General features: G+C 38.6%; 1 protein-coding gene across 1 annotated transcript in view; it reads left to right on the forward strand.

The window, feature by feature from the left end:
* The first annotated feature begins 227 nt into the window (after window positions 1-227).
* Window positions 228-16,858, forward strand: part of Ttll7 (tubulin tyrosine ligase like 7) — a 134,249-nt gene continuing 117,618 nt past the window's right edge. Inside the window, exon 1 of the mRNA XM_036189481.1 lies at window positions 228-503. The gene's annotated coding sequence lies outside the window, so the exon portion shown is untranslated. The remainder of the gene's footprint in view (window positions 504-16,858) is intronic.

Here is a 16,858-nt window from a genome sequence, read left to right on the forward strand (position 1 = left end):
GCAAGCGTTGCTAGGTCCTCTGTTGGCAGCGTTCTGAAAGCTCCCTGAGCGGGACCAAGGATAAGGCGGGGTGAGGGGTGCCCCGAAAAGCCCAGCTCATCCTTCTGCACACCTGCAGGAGAAGCTGCTGCTCTGGGCGGTTCCCAGCTCTCCGGAAACTCAGCGGGAGGAGGTCCCTCCAGCTCCTGGGTTGCTCCCGCCCATCGCTGGCCCTCGCCGGGTCCTGGTGCTTGCACCTTCTTGCATGACGTGCACCCCTGGGCGCAGCGGGCGAATGGTCTGGCCCGTTGGTAGCCGACACCCCTTGGGCACGGCAGCTGCTCCAGCTGCTCCTGGTCGGGTTGAGCTTCTGAGCTCTGAGCCGTGGCTGCCCCGGCGGTGGGCGAGCTGAGGGTATCTCAGGGCCACCCGCAAGGGGCCGACGGGGAGCCGCCAGCCGTGGGTAGGGAGTGTGGGCCACCAAGGGACCGGTCACTGGAGCCACCCGGCGAGGTGCCAAAGCTGTGAGTACCTGCCCTTGCCCCCGCCCCTCCACACCCCAGGTGGGGCGAGGATTCTTCCCAGTCCCTGTCCTGGAGACGTGCCCGGGTGGAAGCTGTGAGGAGGGCAGCTGCTGCCAGGCTCGTGATTCAGCACCAGGCGCCCAGAGGTTTGGGCCCAAGGAGGAGGGGACTGGACTGGGTCATTTATGGGGTCCTATCTTAGTTTCTAGACTCACTCTGGCAAGGTGAAGGAGGCAGTGCTCCTAGTCCCCGACAATATTCTGTCCCCACACTCCAGTGTCATCCTCCTTGAGCTGAGCTTGTTGTACATTCTTGAAAGTGTGTCAGTGAGATGTCTTTTTCCACACGTCTCCTTTTCTGTTTCTCATTCCACCATATATCCACTTTATTTGATATCAAAACATTCTCCCAAACTCTGAAAATTTTCTATAGAATTTGTCTTGTATTCATTCAGCACAGGCTTGACTGATTAATATAAAAAGAAAAGATATTTAGGAATTATGAATAATACCTTCATATTTTAGGCACTTTGTGTGTGTGTGTGTGTGTGTGTGTGTGTGTGTGTGTGTGTGCACTGTTGAATTAAATAAATCATCACATCAAACCAGAGCCATTTGTGGAAAGTGAGAGACAGAAATCTTAAATTACAATCTCAAGGTCACAGAACAGGAATTTGAATACAGGTTTCCCTCACTCTAAAATCCATGGGACATTTACTGTATCCATCAGTATTGGGTCCAAGTACGCACTATTAGATGTGAAGTATAATATTAACTTTCATAGGCATTGTCTCAAACACTAGCTAGCAACAACAATCTGTAAACTTTCTGCACATTGCCTGCACACATTGGTGTGATCATGTGAGAAAACATCTATTTCCTTAGCATCTAGTAAAAAGGTGTATTTAGACAACAGTTCATGGGAGAGCTGGGTCCTAACCAGATATTCCCAACACAGTTTTAGGTGGTGATAGATGCTGGATGCTCAAGTCTTAGGAGAATCAATTAGCATCATAGTAAGAAATCTGGAAATCATTATTTAATCTTTGGATAACATTCAAAAGAAGAACAGTTATCTAGTTTAGGGAGTATGAGACTGCATCATACACAATAGGGTGACAGATAAATCCAGACTCAGGTAATACTATTTGACTTGTCACAACTTTGTAACTAGGCATAGCAGGTGATATTTTATTGGTTTAAAAGCTAGAAAATAGAGAAGGTCCAAGATCATCCAGTAAACGGTAGAATATGAGCAAGCATTTACTCTAGAGTGCTGCTTCACTTATTAAAAAAACATGGATGTGTTGTAGTAAGAAGGAGATGTGAACAGTGGGAAATGGATTTTTTAATTGATGCTCTGCCCTTCAGAGTCAACAATCATATTGACCTTGTGTGCTCCTTCTGCAAAAGTAATGGATACTAGGTTTTTCTTTCTCCTCTGGTGGGTCATTTGACTTGCTTTCATTTATGATTTATGGATTTTCTGTTAAAATATGCAACTCTTGTTGATGTCTCGGTGTCAGGTTGCTAATGTACAGATGGTGTTTACTTCTAAATCCAGGCAGAGTATTTGATGGCATACAAGAGCATAGCCATTTAGCCCATCACTTCTAAAGCACTGGACCATTTGCTTTGGGAGTTCTTTTTTTGGTTAATGGGGATATTGATAGATTAAAGCCCACTGCCTAAGTGAGGACACAGCATAGAGACACAGATTCATATTTATTGTTCAGATAAAACCTCAGGAGAAGCAAGGTCCTGTGTGTGGTCTTAAGTTGATTTGTAGAAGGTCATTTCTTTTGTTATTTATATTCTAAATCTCGATGAGGCATATTGCAATCCAATCTGTTTGATCCCAAGAAGAACCTCAGAATTGATGTGAATGAATAAGCAGAAATAGATTATTACAGCTCTAAAAGCAGAAAATGGAAAGTGCATGTCCCAGTAGTGATGTCGCTGGCAGTATTTTAAAACATCATGTATCATTTAGATAATATCACTGAGGGCATGAATATAATGGCAACCTGGCTGTAGAACTCTACTTCCTCTCTGCCTCTGTATGTATTTGACCAATAACTACTGAAAAGCATCTAAATTTCTGACTTCAAGGAACTTCAAGTCTAGCTGAGAGGTATTTACTCACCCAGAAATAACGAACAGAATGACATAGAATGGACACAATACTGGCAGGTGATGTAACTTTAGGTGCTATAGCAATACCTGAAGAGAATAGGGTACCATTGGAAGCTGGGTGGTCAAAGGATCAGGGATATCTTCATTCAAATAAGTGAATTAAGTGACACTCTGAGACTTGGACTGATTTCCATAGCAGAGAAATGGGGTCAGCTGAGATGCGCTGGGTTCTGGGATATGAAGAACTTTGAATGTCAGGTGTGATATGTTTCTGATATGGTAACCACAGAGAACTAGTAGAGACATTTTTAATCAGAGCAAGTTTTTTTTTTCTCATTTTCATCATTTCCTTTGCCTCAGTACCATTCAGAAAAATGGAATCTTTTTTTACATGAAAAAAATTATTGTCAACTAAATGCAGAAAAAAATTCTATGAAAATAAAGTATTTTCCTTCTAAAAAATTTATCCTTTAAAATTTTACCCATTGTACAATTATGAGCAAATTAGAAAGTATAAAAATATAAATAAATGACCGGGTGGTGGTGGCACACGCCTTTAATCCCAGCACTTAGGCGGCAGAGTCAGGCGGATCTCTGTGAGTTCAAGGCCAACCTGATCTACAGAGTGAGATCCAGGAAAGGCGCAAAGCTACACAGAGAAACCCTGTCTTGAAAAACTAAACATATATATGGCACACTCTTACCAAGTAAAGACAGCCATTAATGGTATTATTCATGTGTGGATTATAATCATACTGTATTAATTATTACTGTACTTCTTTTTTCTTTTAATTCTCTAACTTTGGTTTTCACCAAATTATAAGTGAGTACTAAACATTTTAAATGCCTGCATAACTTTCCATGAGAAAGACGTACTAGAATTTCCTAAATCATTCCTCATTGTGAGTATATTATTGATAATAATCATGACACCATGATGAACATCTTGATGCATATACTTTTTTATTTTGAAGATTAATTCTGTAGGCTAGCATCTCTGGGGAAAGGGTATGAACTCTTAATATTAGACTATTTCAACAAATTTTGAATCTCTACTAAATTTTATGTGTTCAATTTAGGACTTTACATGTTGGGTATAGAATATTTGTATATTATTAGAAACTCAAGGTCATGTCTGTGGCTCCTCAGAGCACACTGTTTTAGGCAATTCCGCTTTTCATTAGAACAATAAACTAGATCCTAAGAACTGAGAGAAAGTTGAGCATTGAGGACTAGAGAAGGAAGGAGATGGAATTCAAGTCAGAGAACAGGTTTGGTGAGAATAAGGGGAAACGTCTGGTCAGAGAAGAAGCACTAGGATAGAGGATCTTCTGTCCCCAGGGCTGTATCTGTGGACCCAACCTTTGCCTCCACAGCTTTTCCTCCAGCAGAAGCCATATCCCAAGTTAGTCTACTTCAAACTTCAGATCCTGTTCTCCCGTGTCAGATTCCCCAGGTCTTTAGCTTTGATACCCTAGTAATGCCAGGCACAGGTTGGAGCTCTCTCAGATTATAACTTAGAGAATTTGTGACCCCTGCCACACCCCAATTCTTAGCAGAAGACCCCAGTAGAATGCACAGGGCACATGGGAGGCCCATTTGATGGGTTTTGGAGACTGCTGTTTACTCCCTGGTGTACATTGCCAGAGATGACCTTGGAGAAGAATGGCGGCCAGAAGATTCGTAACATTCTTAGTGTCACCTCCTACCTCATCTTCTCACCAGAGAAAAAATTCCCTCGAGGAGGAGATTGTACCTCAGTTTCCCTTGTGTATTGCAAAGACACATAATATTCCCTCTCTATTAAGACAGGAACCCAACGCTGAATGCCTTACCTGGACTCTTAATTTATTCCCCAAAGTTATGAGTGGGGTTTCTCTTGGGATCCACTTCCACCCTTCTAGCATGGGTCATGAGACTGGGACTCTGCCTAAGTGGTTGGCTTAAAGAGTCTCTGGGTACTAGTGTAAGGCGAGTCAAGGGATATGGCTGTAAAGAGGACACAATTAGGAGCTCAAGCTCTTTCTAACGAGTCAGTCTTGAAGCAATGAAAACTTAAGAATTGCATTGTAAACCAAAAAGAAATTTGACCCTCCTTTCAGGTCCCAAGAGATGACTTCAGATGGAATCTGGGCTTCCAAGGACCTGGCTGTTTTAAGCTGAACTTGTCTTATGCTTAGTTGAAACTATTTATCCTATTATAATTTCCTTAAATTCTTAGACATTTGTAAGTCCATTTCTATTTATCTCAGGCATTATTTGTCAAGAGTAAATTGGGCTTAGCGAACATTCTCCCTGGAGTTCAAAGTAGAAAGTTTAAAAATTTCAATTATTTATTTCTCTTTTGCTTTTATTTCTCATTTTACATTTAACCAAGTGACTGTCCTTAGGGTATACTGTTGGTGATAAAGCTAAGGCATTGGGCTCATTTCGGCTCTGAGGAGAGAGGGATAAATTATCTCCCTGTCTCTTCCACATCTTTTATTTGAAAGCACATGATTAGTTGATTTTTTTTTAGGTTTTAGAATTCAGGGCAAGAGCTCACTGGGTCTTCTCTCAGGATGGCCCAAAGATCTCTGGGATTGCTTCCCCCTGGGGAAAAAAAATCAATGATATTGTTGATATGTAAAAAAATCAATGATGTTGTTGATATGTCAAACTGTCCGTATTAGCTTCTATTTCTAAATTGCCGTGACACCTGAGCTTCCAAACCTGTGTTATTTTTGTCCCTCTGCCTAGCCATGTGAAATGGAACATTATATTTGACAAAGGATTATTTTTGAACATTTCTAGCTCTTTCACCCACTGCTTTGTGAAGTGTGAACTGGTACCATAACTAATTCGACAAGATGAAAATAGCCTGGCTTCTTTATAAAATTTATTTTTATCTGAAAAGTTTCTCCCTCCTCCATTAGTCTTTGGGCAGTGAAGCTATCTTTTAAAGTAAGTTGGACATCTATAGATTTAGAAGGTGAAGAAGGAGTAATCTAGGCAGCATCTTCAAGATCATCCCACACCTGTAGATCATTTTATGGCTGTAGGTCATTCCATGTCTGTAGGTCATTCCATGGCTGTAGTTCATTCCATAGCTGGCTTGTGGATATGCTTATGCACTCTCATTAAAGGTACTACCATCTCTATTTTATAAGTGTAATCCTACTTGAATTGCATGTAGAAGTTGTTTTAATTGGCATAGCCTGACTATATTTTAAATGTGGAATATTGGTAAGAAAAGCAGTGGGTTTTAGTCACTGCATTTCCTAGAATCATCTGAATGTGTAATTTTGTCATAATTGAAAATCTCCTCTTTCAAAGGACTCATCAGATAAAATATATGGCCATGTGTAACATTTGGAGTGATACCTAGAAAAGCAGAACACAGTCTGCTGCTAACTATTGGCTATGGGATAGTCCTGGGAAAGAGTAAGATTGAAACTGACCCTTTTCCTGTTATCAGTTGGCTTAATATTCATGAACCATCTGTGAGCATTTTCATTTCGATTTATGGTTGATCACATCCAAAAATAATCCAAGAAATAATCTTGAGTGACATAGCATTTATAATACCTAGGATTCTACCATTGGTAGATATTATTTCATCTATTTTAACAATGTGAAAACAGAACTAAGGAGACACAAACAGGCAAACACTATCATCCAGAGTGGGATTAGTAATTGGCTAATAGTTGTCGCTATTAGATGCACATTTTGACGCCTGCTGTTAGTACTTTTATATGGAATTAAGAGGATGACCTTTGCTGGTTTATTGATAATCTTTTGGCTTTACTTCCTTTAGGGCAGTTGAGAAAACCTCAACTTATTGAATGAATACTTATGTGGTCAATACATGCACATTTCAACCCATTAGTTTCGAAAAGTATAAACATCATTTTTAGAATTTGACAGAGTTAACTTAGAAGCAACCAGAGATCTTAAGTATTAAGGGAAGTTGTAAGGGAAGGATCAGTGTTTTCAATTATCAAAGAGATTGGGACAGAGATATGGCTCGGCAGATAAAGTGCTTGCTGCACAAGCCTGGGGACCCAAGTTTGAACCCTGGAGCCCGTGTGAAGGTGGATGAAGAGAAGTCACTTCATAATGCTTCCTCTGATCTCCCGTGTGTGCCATGCACATGTGCATCCTTCCTGCAACAGTATACACATGAACAATATGTAAACTGTTTTAAAAATAAAAATTATCAGGTTCTATATATGTACAAAAGCCTTTTCACTTGTCTGAACTGATGCCAAATAAACATTTTTAGTATAATGAAATGGTTACTGCTACATATATTTTGGGTTATCTTTTGAAAGAAGAGGCATTTCCCATTAAAATTTTTATTTGGGGTGTATGTCTCCAGAGCTATTTTCATCTTTGACTCAGTATTAAGCATAACCTCATTAGTTAAATATGGCATATATGTTTCTATATTGTACTCAACACTGCATCCATGAATGCTGTTTCTAGAGCATTCAAGGAATGAGAACAATATGAATATAAGATGCATGAAGTGTTGAAATTACTACTACTGGGAGTAACATTAAGAAAATGCACAGAGGGTGTGTGTGTGGAGAGATGGCTCAATGGTTACCAAAAAGTATACTCAATACCAGTGAATATAGAGATTCAGATCTCTAAGTATAATTAGTTAATGATACAGACATGAATTTTTCTCCTTTACCTATTGTACATCATGCAGCAATATGAAAGTGCTTTAAATTTTTCTACTGTATTTTATGGAAGAAAAAATAGTAACCATTGCTTGTTTATGATATCATCTTCCATGGTTTCATTTACAAATGGCCAACCATGGTCCAAAAATATTAAATGGGTAATTCTTGAAAGTTTGTAAGTTTTAAATTGCACACAGTTCTGAAGTGCATTTCTAGTGTACTTCTAGTGATGCTGGTGACTTGGACATGGCAAAAAGAAGTATCAAAATACTTTTCCTAAGTTATGAGGTAAAAACCCTCAATAAGAAAGAAAAAAAAATCATGGGCAGAGGTTACCATGACCTGTAGTATAGTGAGGCACATGCAAGCACATCTGTGTAATTTTTACAGACTGAATTGTTGGGTTGTTCTATTTTAATATTAGTCATCATTGTTGATTTCTTACTGTGCCTAGTTTACATCTATGTATGTATGTATATATGTATGTATGTATGTATGTATGTATGTATGTATGTATCATCTATCTACCTACCTAGCTAGCTACCTACCTACCTATTTATAAACTATAAAACTACCACACACATGTTCCTCAGCTGACAGGCCAGAGTCCATGAGCTCCCACCAGCTTGGGTCAGCTGTCTCTGTGGTTCGCCCCATTATGACCTTGACCTCACTTGCTGCTATGATCCCTCCTCCCTCTCTTCAGCCCAGTTCTTGATTGTGTATCACTGCATCTGCTTCCATCAGTTACTGGATGTACGTTCTATGATGATAATTAGGGTAGTCACTGCTCTGATTATAGGGAAAGATAAATTCAGGCACCCTCTCCATACATTCATGGGACCAAATTAGGCCCTCTAAATATGGGTGACAGTTATGTGGCTAGGTCTGTTTGGGGAGCCCCTGGCAGTGGGACCAGGACTTATACTGGGTGCATGAAATGGTTTTTTGGAGCACATTCTCTAGGGTGGGGTACCTTGCTCAGCTTTCACATGGGGGGAGGGGATTGGTCCTGCCTTAACTTAGTATGCCAGACTTTGTTGACAGCTCCCTCTCTGAGGAGTGGATGAGGGGTGGATGTGGGGGGCAGAAGAAGGGGAGGGAAGAGGAACTGGTATTGGTATGTAAAATGAAAAAAAACCTTTTAAAATAAAATACTATCACACACATTAACACACATGCAAAAACATAGTATGTAAGAGTTGTGTCTAGCTAAGCTATCAGGCCTTTGCTATGGGTGTGGGAAAGTATCCTTACAAATCAGGTGGGACTACCATTGTATTCTTCTCTCATATAATTTTATGAAAAAAGCTGTTACTAATGTAATTATTTGATTGATTTCAAATATCTTGTTATGCATATCATGAGTACATCTTTTTCTGACAATCATTATTTTGTTCTACTGATTTATTTTAATGAAGTTATTTAATATGATAAGAATATATTACAGAAAAATCTACCACCTTAACTTTTTGTTTATATCTTAGAATGTTTAGTGTATTCTCATTGTTGTGAGGCAGACCTACAGAAGAACTCTGTCCTCTTTAAATATGAAATCTATGTCCAATCAGCCGCTCATCTTCCTATCTTCTTGATCCTATCCACAATTAGCCAACATTCCATTTTCTGTTTCTGTGAATTTAAGTATGTTAGATGCCTCATGGGTAGAGTCATATGGTGTTTGTATTTTGTAACTGCTTGTCTCAACATAGTACTCACAGTTTCATCGTGTTATAGTACATGGCAAATTTCCATCCATTTGAAGGCTGAGTAACAACACACTGTATGGATGTATCACATTCTGTTTCTTGGTTAGTTCATTCATGACATTTGTGTTGCTTCTAGTTCATGGCCATAGTGAATAGTGCTACTGTGGATTTGGAAACCAAATATTCTTCAAGGCTCTGTTTTCACTGTTCTTAAATTGTACTCACAAGCACGATGCATGGATTATATGGTAGTTCTATTTTACATACTTTGAGGAGCCTCCATGATGTTTTATACAGCAATTTCAGTATTTTACCAGCCCATCAGTAGTGCACTCATGTTCTACTTACCCAACTTTTGCCAACACCTCCTATTTGGGGGTGTTTGGTGAGGTGGTATCTCGCCGTGGTTTTGGTTAAGTTTCTCAGATGACTAGTGATGTTGAATGTCTATCTTTTCATATCCTTATTATACATCATCTTTGGAGACATGTCTATTGAAGTCATCCATTTTTAGAATGAGTTATTTGAATGTTTTAAAAAGCATTATTTGAATGTTGTTGCTTAGTTGTAGTTTTTATGTATTCTAGCTGCTAAACATGTGTCTGGTAGATACTTTGCAGATATGGTCTCCCATTCTGTTGATCAACTTTTTGCTCTGCTATGGCCTTGTTGTTTTATGTAGACAATTAGTCTATTTTTGCTTTTCTTGCTTACACATATTATTGGTTGTTTTAACAGTCTAAAAATGTATTGTTTCAAATTTATATTCTTTAAATCTTTTCTTCTTATTTCTAAAAAGTCTACAAGATTAATTTTGTAAATTGACAATCACAACATATGCCATACTATTTTATAAATTCAGCTTAGTTTTAGTCTTGGTTTTCTGAGGACACATTTAAAGTGGGTTGACATCTTCACTATATCAGTCCTTCCTAATTATGAACATGACACATTTTCCTGGGCTTTTAGGTCTTGATGTCTTTCATCAACATTTATAAGTTTTATGATACAGATATTGCTCGTGTCTTAAGTACTTGCTTTTATCTGGAACAATTGTAAATGACACTGAATTTCAGATTTTTATTTCCATTTCTTTGTTTCCAGTGAGTAAAAATGCAACTGGTCTTGGGTCTCAGTTTGGCTACACCTCAACCTTACTGAGTTTGCTTCTTGGTGATAGAATCTGCAGATCCTCTGATACGTACTTTCTTGTTTGTTTTGTTGAAAATAGATTCTTCTCTCATACAATACATCCTCACCACAGTTTCCCCTCCTTCCACTCTTCCCAGCTCCCCTCTACCTTCCCTCTACCTCCCTTCTATCCCAAATCCCCTCTCCCTCTGTTTCCTCATCAGAAAAGAACAGGTCACCAAGAGACACCATCCAGACATGACACAATAAGACAGGGCAAAGGCACTCATATTGTGCCTGGACAAGGCAACACAATAGTAGTGAAGGAGTCTCAAGAGCAAGAGCAGGCAAGCGAGTCAGAGATATACCTGTTCCCACTGTCCAGAGTCTCACAAGAACACCAAGCTAACAGCCATAACATATACTCAGAGACCCTGTTGCAGACCCTTGCAGGCCCCATGCTTGCCTCTTCCATCTCTGTGAACCCACATGAGCCCTGCTTAGTTGATTCACTGGGTCATGTTCTTCTGGTGTCCTCCATCCCCTCTGACTCCTAAAGTCTATTCCCCTTCTTCTGCAGGGTTCCCAGATCTCAAAGCAGAGGGACCCAATTGATATTTACTTTTAATACTAAACATGATGATTCTATCTGGAGAAGAGACAGTTTTCTTTCTTCCCAATGCACACATCCTTGTTGCTTTTGCCTTAACACAATGGCTGGAACTTCTAGTATTGTGTTAAATAAAAGTGGTGAGTCAGCATCTTTGCCTTGTTCCCAATCTTAAGGATACATCATTAAGTCACTATTGAGTGCAATGCTACTTGTAATGTGTGTGTGTGTGTGTGTGTGTGTGTGTGTGTGTGTGTGTAGTGTTGTCATCCCTCTGTATCTGTGAACCCTTCCATAAATTGAAAATGTTTAAAAATTTGCTTCTGTACTATACATGTGTATATATTTCCTTTTCATTATAATCCCCAGAAAAATAGAGTAACTATTTATATAGCATTTGTGTTGTATTGTTAGTTATTTGGAGAGAGCTGAAAGAATGCGTGGGAAGGTAAGTGTCCATTAAATGGAAATATTTTGCTGTTTTATGTAAGGAATTTGAATACTGATAGATTTTGGTATCCACTGGTGGTCTTGGGTCTTCTGCATTTGCTGTTTATGGAAGTCTAGGACATTTTTATCTGTTCCTGGTACAATGAGACTTTTTACCATGAATGGAGGTTACAGCCATAAGTGGTAACACATGTCTGTGATCCCAGTACTTGGGAAATTGAGGCAGGGTTATGAGCTCTAGTTTATGCATTGACTTTGAAGCTAATCTGGGCTACATGGGATCCTGTCTTAAAATACAACAAACAAACAAACAAAAATCAATTACTAGTTCGTGTGAATGTGTAATTTTTCTTCCCCATGCTGTTGATATGGCACATTACATTGATTTTTGGATAATGAATCAACTTTATAGAGATGGAATAAATGTTGATTAGTCACAAGTATATGTGTACACATTATTTTCATTCATACATATGTATATACCACATTTGCTAAAGTTGGTTAAGCACATTTGCATCTAAATTTGTGAAGGACAATAGTCTGTGACTTCTTTTATAATTGTTTTCTTTGTCTGATTTTGGCTCCATGTCCTAGAACCTGAGTTGGGAACCATTTCCTCTTTTATATTCTAAAGAAGGTTGTCTGAGAGTGGCATTAAGTTTCTGGCTGTTTGGAGAGATTCTGATAAAACCACAGAGTAGATTCCCTGACTGAGTAGAAGTAAGCTGGGACTGGAAATTTCTTTTTCGGGGATTTAAAAATTTAAACAAATTTCTTTAATAGTTGAAAACTTGTTCAGGTTTTATCTCCTTTTCTCTTGGGATGAGATCTGGTAGTTTGTGATTTTTAAGGAAAATTCTCTAGGTTATTAGATTTATGAATACATTTTTCCTTGCATTTCCCTTGTCACCCACTTTTCATTTCTAGGCTGTCGTCTCCCTCAGCTTTCTTTTCTCTACTTTTTCCAAGTTCATAACTAGAAACTAAAATTATGGATTTCTGATTGCTTCTACAATCTAATGTCAGCATTTATGTTCAACATAATTCCTTTTCACTGTTTTGCCTTTATCTTACAGAGTATGATGTTATGTTTTCATTATGTTCTCTATCAGTGTTTAAAAAAGGATTTCCTTTGGGACTTCTACTTTGACACATGGGCTATTGGGGAACTTTTTTTTCCCCTTTGTGTGTTTTTCAAGATTTGATTTCACTTTTTATTTCTGTCTGTGTGTGTGTGTGTGTGTGTGTGTGTGTGTGTGTGTGTGTGTGTGTGATGTATGCACTACCAATGGGGGCCAGAAGAGAGCACTTTTAGAACTGGAATTAAAGCAATTATTAGACTTTAGATAGTGCTTAGACTGAACTGGGTTCTTTTGGAAGAGATGCAAGTGCTTCTAACCTTTGACCCATCTTTCTAGCTACTTTGTATATGTCTTAAATTAATGTTTACTGAGTCTCACTCTTTGGTCCAGGTTGATCTTAAATTCACAGGCTCAGGTTATCTACCATCCCAGCTTAGCCTCCTGAGTGACTAGAACTACAGGTAAAGGCTGTGATGCCTAACTGAGATAAGACACTGATTTCTCAGAGTTTGGAGATTTTGCCATTGTTGCTGTTATTCCAAAGGGTAGACCAGATCCTCCTTGTCCAAACTAACCCTGTTGAAAGGTTATTCTCATAGAAGTACAGAGGTTCCTAGCTTAATTCTACTCAGTCAGGGAATCTACTCTGTGGTTTAAATTATTTTAAATTTGCCTAAAAGTTTGCCTTGGTTTATAAGTCTTTCTGTGTGTTATAAACGGAAATATTATACATGATAAATGCTTGATGGGTTCTTGAAATAGTATATATCCTCTTGATTGAGTAGAATATTCTAGCCAACCAGATCTTATTGGCTTGTGTATTGCTCAGCTCTACTATCTAAGAGCAGCTTCACGAGCTTTCAGCTTCTTTCAGTATTTGTTTTTCTGTGACTGGTATTTCATTAGCATATTACCCTTCAGACTCACCCGTCTTGTCACAGGTAACACGATTTTCTCCTCTTTAAAAGTTGAATGGTATTCCAAACTATGTCTACAATCTATTTATATTACATTTCTTACTGGTTTATTTGTTGACCAACACTGGCACTGGAGTTTTGTCACCTTCTTCTAGCAAGAACTCCCAAAGGGAAGACCAGATCCGCCTTGTCCAAACTAATCTGTTGAAAGGTTATTGCCATATGATCCGAGTCACTAGTAATTTTTGATGTGCTAAACTTGTGAATCAGAATCAAGTTCATGTCCTATCTCCCATGACTGTTCTCAAATTGTAAACAACCAGTCTGATAACAGCCAAAAGTATTTCATGTAAGAAATCCTCATATTGATCATAGCTTGATTGGAGCTTTTGAATTTTAAGTAAATGATATTCTAGTACTCCCTGAATGTTCCTTTCTCTTCTTTCCCTCCTTCCAAAACTTCCCAGTCTCTGGGGAGCACTATTCTACTCACAACTAGTATGAGATCAATTTTGTTATATTCCATATGTGAATGATGGTTTTCACGCACTACTCATCTTTTGTTTCTGACTTATTTCGACCCATGTTTTCACTGATGACAGGATTTCCTTATGCCTTATTATTAAACAATAGCACATTGCATATATGTACTGCATTTCTTCACCTGTGCATTAGTTGATAGACACTGTTTCCATGAGTTAACTATTGTGAATACTGCTGCAGTGACTTGACAGCAAAGATGCCCTGTGGTGATATTTTATTTGTACTGAAATGTGATTTTATTTGTATGTTAATAAAATTGCCTTGAGGTCAGAGCAAGCTATAGCAGAAGCCGGGTGGTGGTGGTGCACACCTTTAATCCCAGCACTTGGGAGGCAGAGCTAGGCGGATCTCTGTGTGTTCAAGGATACAGCCAGCATGGCAACACATGCCTTTAATCTCAATACCAACCATAGAAGACCTGGAGGTCTGTACAGACAGGCAGTGATGAGGAGGTCATGTGGTTGGGTTTACAACCAATGAGAAGGCAGAACAGAAAGTCTATATAAAAGACTCCACTGTGGCATTATAGAGGGTGGTTGGGAAGGATAATCCTTCCTTTTTAATGAAATGACTATTATTTACCCATTTCATTTGCGTTTTGGATTGTGTTCTAAGGAGGGACTCTTTCTGGATACTTTGTCCTCCATCTGCAGTTTGTTGTCTGTCTGTGAGGAGCCAGATACTTGTCATTGGGAGACAAGAAAGAAGGGCTTCATGGAGTCATAAGATCTCTTGGACTTATTAGTAACTTATTTGTATCTCTTTTTCTGATGTGGTGGTCTATTCAGTGGCTGCCTGAAATTCCATACAGATAAAACATTACTCTTCTGCCTCTGTGGTGATTGGTTATATCCTTGTTAGGTGAGGTAGATGTTATGGGTGATCTCAGACCTCATGAACTAAAAAGAGGGGGGAATAGCAAACACCGGTTTGGGGCTGTTGTAGGAGGTGGTACTTACAGTATAATTTACATACACAGGTGGAACTGTCAGAAGGCTCTGGGAATGCATAGGGAAAACATTGCTGTGCTCAGAAAAATAAACAAAATTTAGATAGTCTCTCCTGGAACCACAGCATGGCTTTGTGGTTTTGTTGTTTGTTTGTTTTGCCTCCTTTTCTGGCCCCAAAGAACCAAATCTGAACTGAAATTTCAATAGTAGCAAGCTGAGAATTTCTCCCTTTCCCAGCCTGCTGTCTGTGTGCCCAAAAGTGGTTGGCTTATGACCAGGTCTTTACCTTATTTGGACATTGTCAGAACTGAGGATGTTGAAGGCTCTTTCTCTTGAGATGACTCAGCAGTGCTGTCCGCCATTGTTTCCATCACGGGGGGCCTCTGACATTAGTAGCCAAACCCGTGTCATAAAGTGAAGCTGTACAAAGAAGCTCAGAAAATCTTTTGATTTGGGCCAAAATTTGAAACAAAACAGTGGTAATTTTACCCCACATTTGAAGACTGTGTTGTAAAGTTGTTACTAGAACTTCTGCAGTTTATCCTGTAGAATAACCCTGTCCCCCAAGAAATCCTGACAGAGTGCTTTGGATTCCTAAAATAGATTATTACAGGGCAATGTCTATGTTCTCTGGGTTATTTCCAACTTATCCATCTTTATCCTCATAATTTAAAATTCGTCTTTTGCATGATAATAAATTTTAATGCTAGTTTTTGAAGTTTGTATATTCTCTAGTTGAGAATATGCATGCAGTCAATGGTGTTTATTAACTCTATTAATAATTAGATCACTGCTATAAAGCAGTTTCTGTTGACCAGGAATGTATGGTATTAAAGCTGCATATATTAGCATATATTTGCATCTAAAATGTGTATTATAAAAGCATACTTCATTTTGAATTATCAAAAATTCCAGCATTTCAGTAACTTTGATAAATGGGAAAACATGACAAATTAATAGAGATGAATAAACATAAGATTTTTTTTTTTTTGATGGGGCTAAAAAGTCAAGATCAAGAGAGGATTGGTGGCTTCCATGTGATTGTGTTTTAGCAATTTTCCTCTTATAATTTATACAATAGAGAGAAGCCATAACAGTATATTCTGTTAATTGCTCAGCAAATGTATGCTGAATTAAAGCAAGTAGGAAAAGATGGATTAGAAAATTCTGTTTATACTGAAATTGGTGGAATAGGCTGATGTAAACAGCTGTGGCCAATTTGGTAAAGCTGGTTTCAAAGTTTGTCTTTCTGGGATTAGTGAGATGGCTCAGCTTTTGAGTGAACTAAGTTCCCAGCACCCACATTGGGTAGCTTACAACTCCTTATGATTCTATCCAACTCTAGGGAATTAATCTCGCACCCTTTTCTAAACTCCACAGGTCCTGCATTCACATGCATACACCCTCACTGTCACACACTCACGCACACACACACACACACACACACACACACACACACAAACACAATTTTTTTTTTTAAAAAAGAAGTTTGTCTCCCTGTCCTTTGGTGTGATCTTTAGCAAGGAAACTTGTCATTGGGAAAATATGTGGCTTATCCAGCTATTGAAGTAATGGTAGCAGGAATTTGTGATAATTCAGAAATATGAACAGTACTCTTTATTCTTAATCATTTATTCCATATTACCAAAATGTGATGGGTGAAGAAATGTAGAAGTGCTTGATTTATTTTCTTAAAAACCTTCATATACTAGAACATTTCTTTCACAATTTACACTTTTTAATATAATTGTGAGCATTGCTACGATGCAGCTACATTCCCACCATGAAAGCAACCCTGAACCTCACCACCTCATAGAATGTTGTGGTACATGCCTATAATGCTAGAATCTCAAGGTAGAAGCAGGAGGACATAGTTCAGAGACATCCTTGACTACATAATAAGCTCAAAGATAGCCTGGTATACATATCTTAAACATACAGAGTAAGGACAAAAACTTTTACGCAAATACTTTTTTTATTTGTTATAGAACTTTTAAATGAATTTTTAAATTCATTTTATATACCAGCCAGAGATCCCCCTTTCATCCCTCTTTCTACTCCTCCACAGCCTCCCCCCAAGTTGATATCCTGATTTTCTTTATTATTGTTGAACACACACACACACACACACACACACACACACACACACACACGC

Source organism: Onychomys torridus, chromosome 6 (assembly GCF_903995425.1).
Source record: "Onychomys torridus chromosome 6, mOncTor1.1, whole genome shotgun sequence".
Classification (NCBI taxonomy): domain Eukaryota; kingdom Metazoa; phylum Chordata; class Mammalia; order Rodentia; family Cricetidae; genus Onychomys; species Onychomys torridus.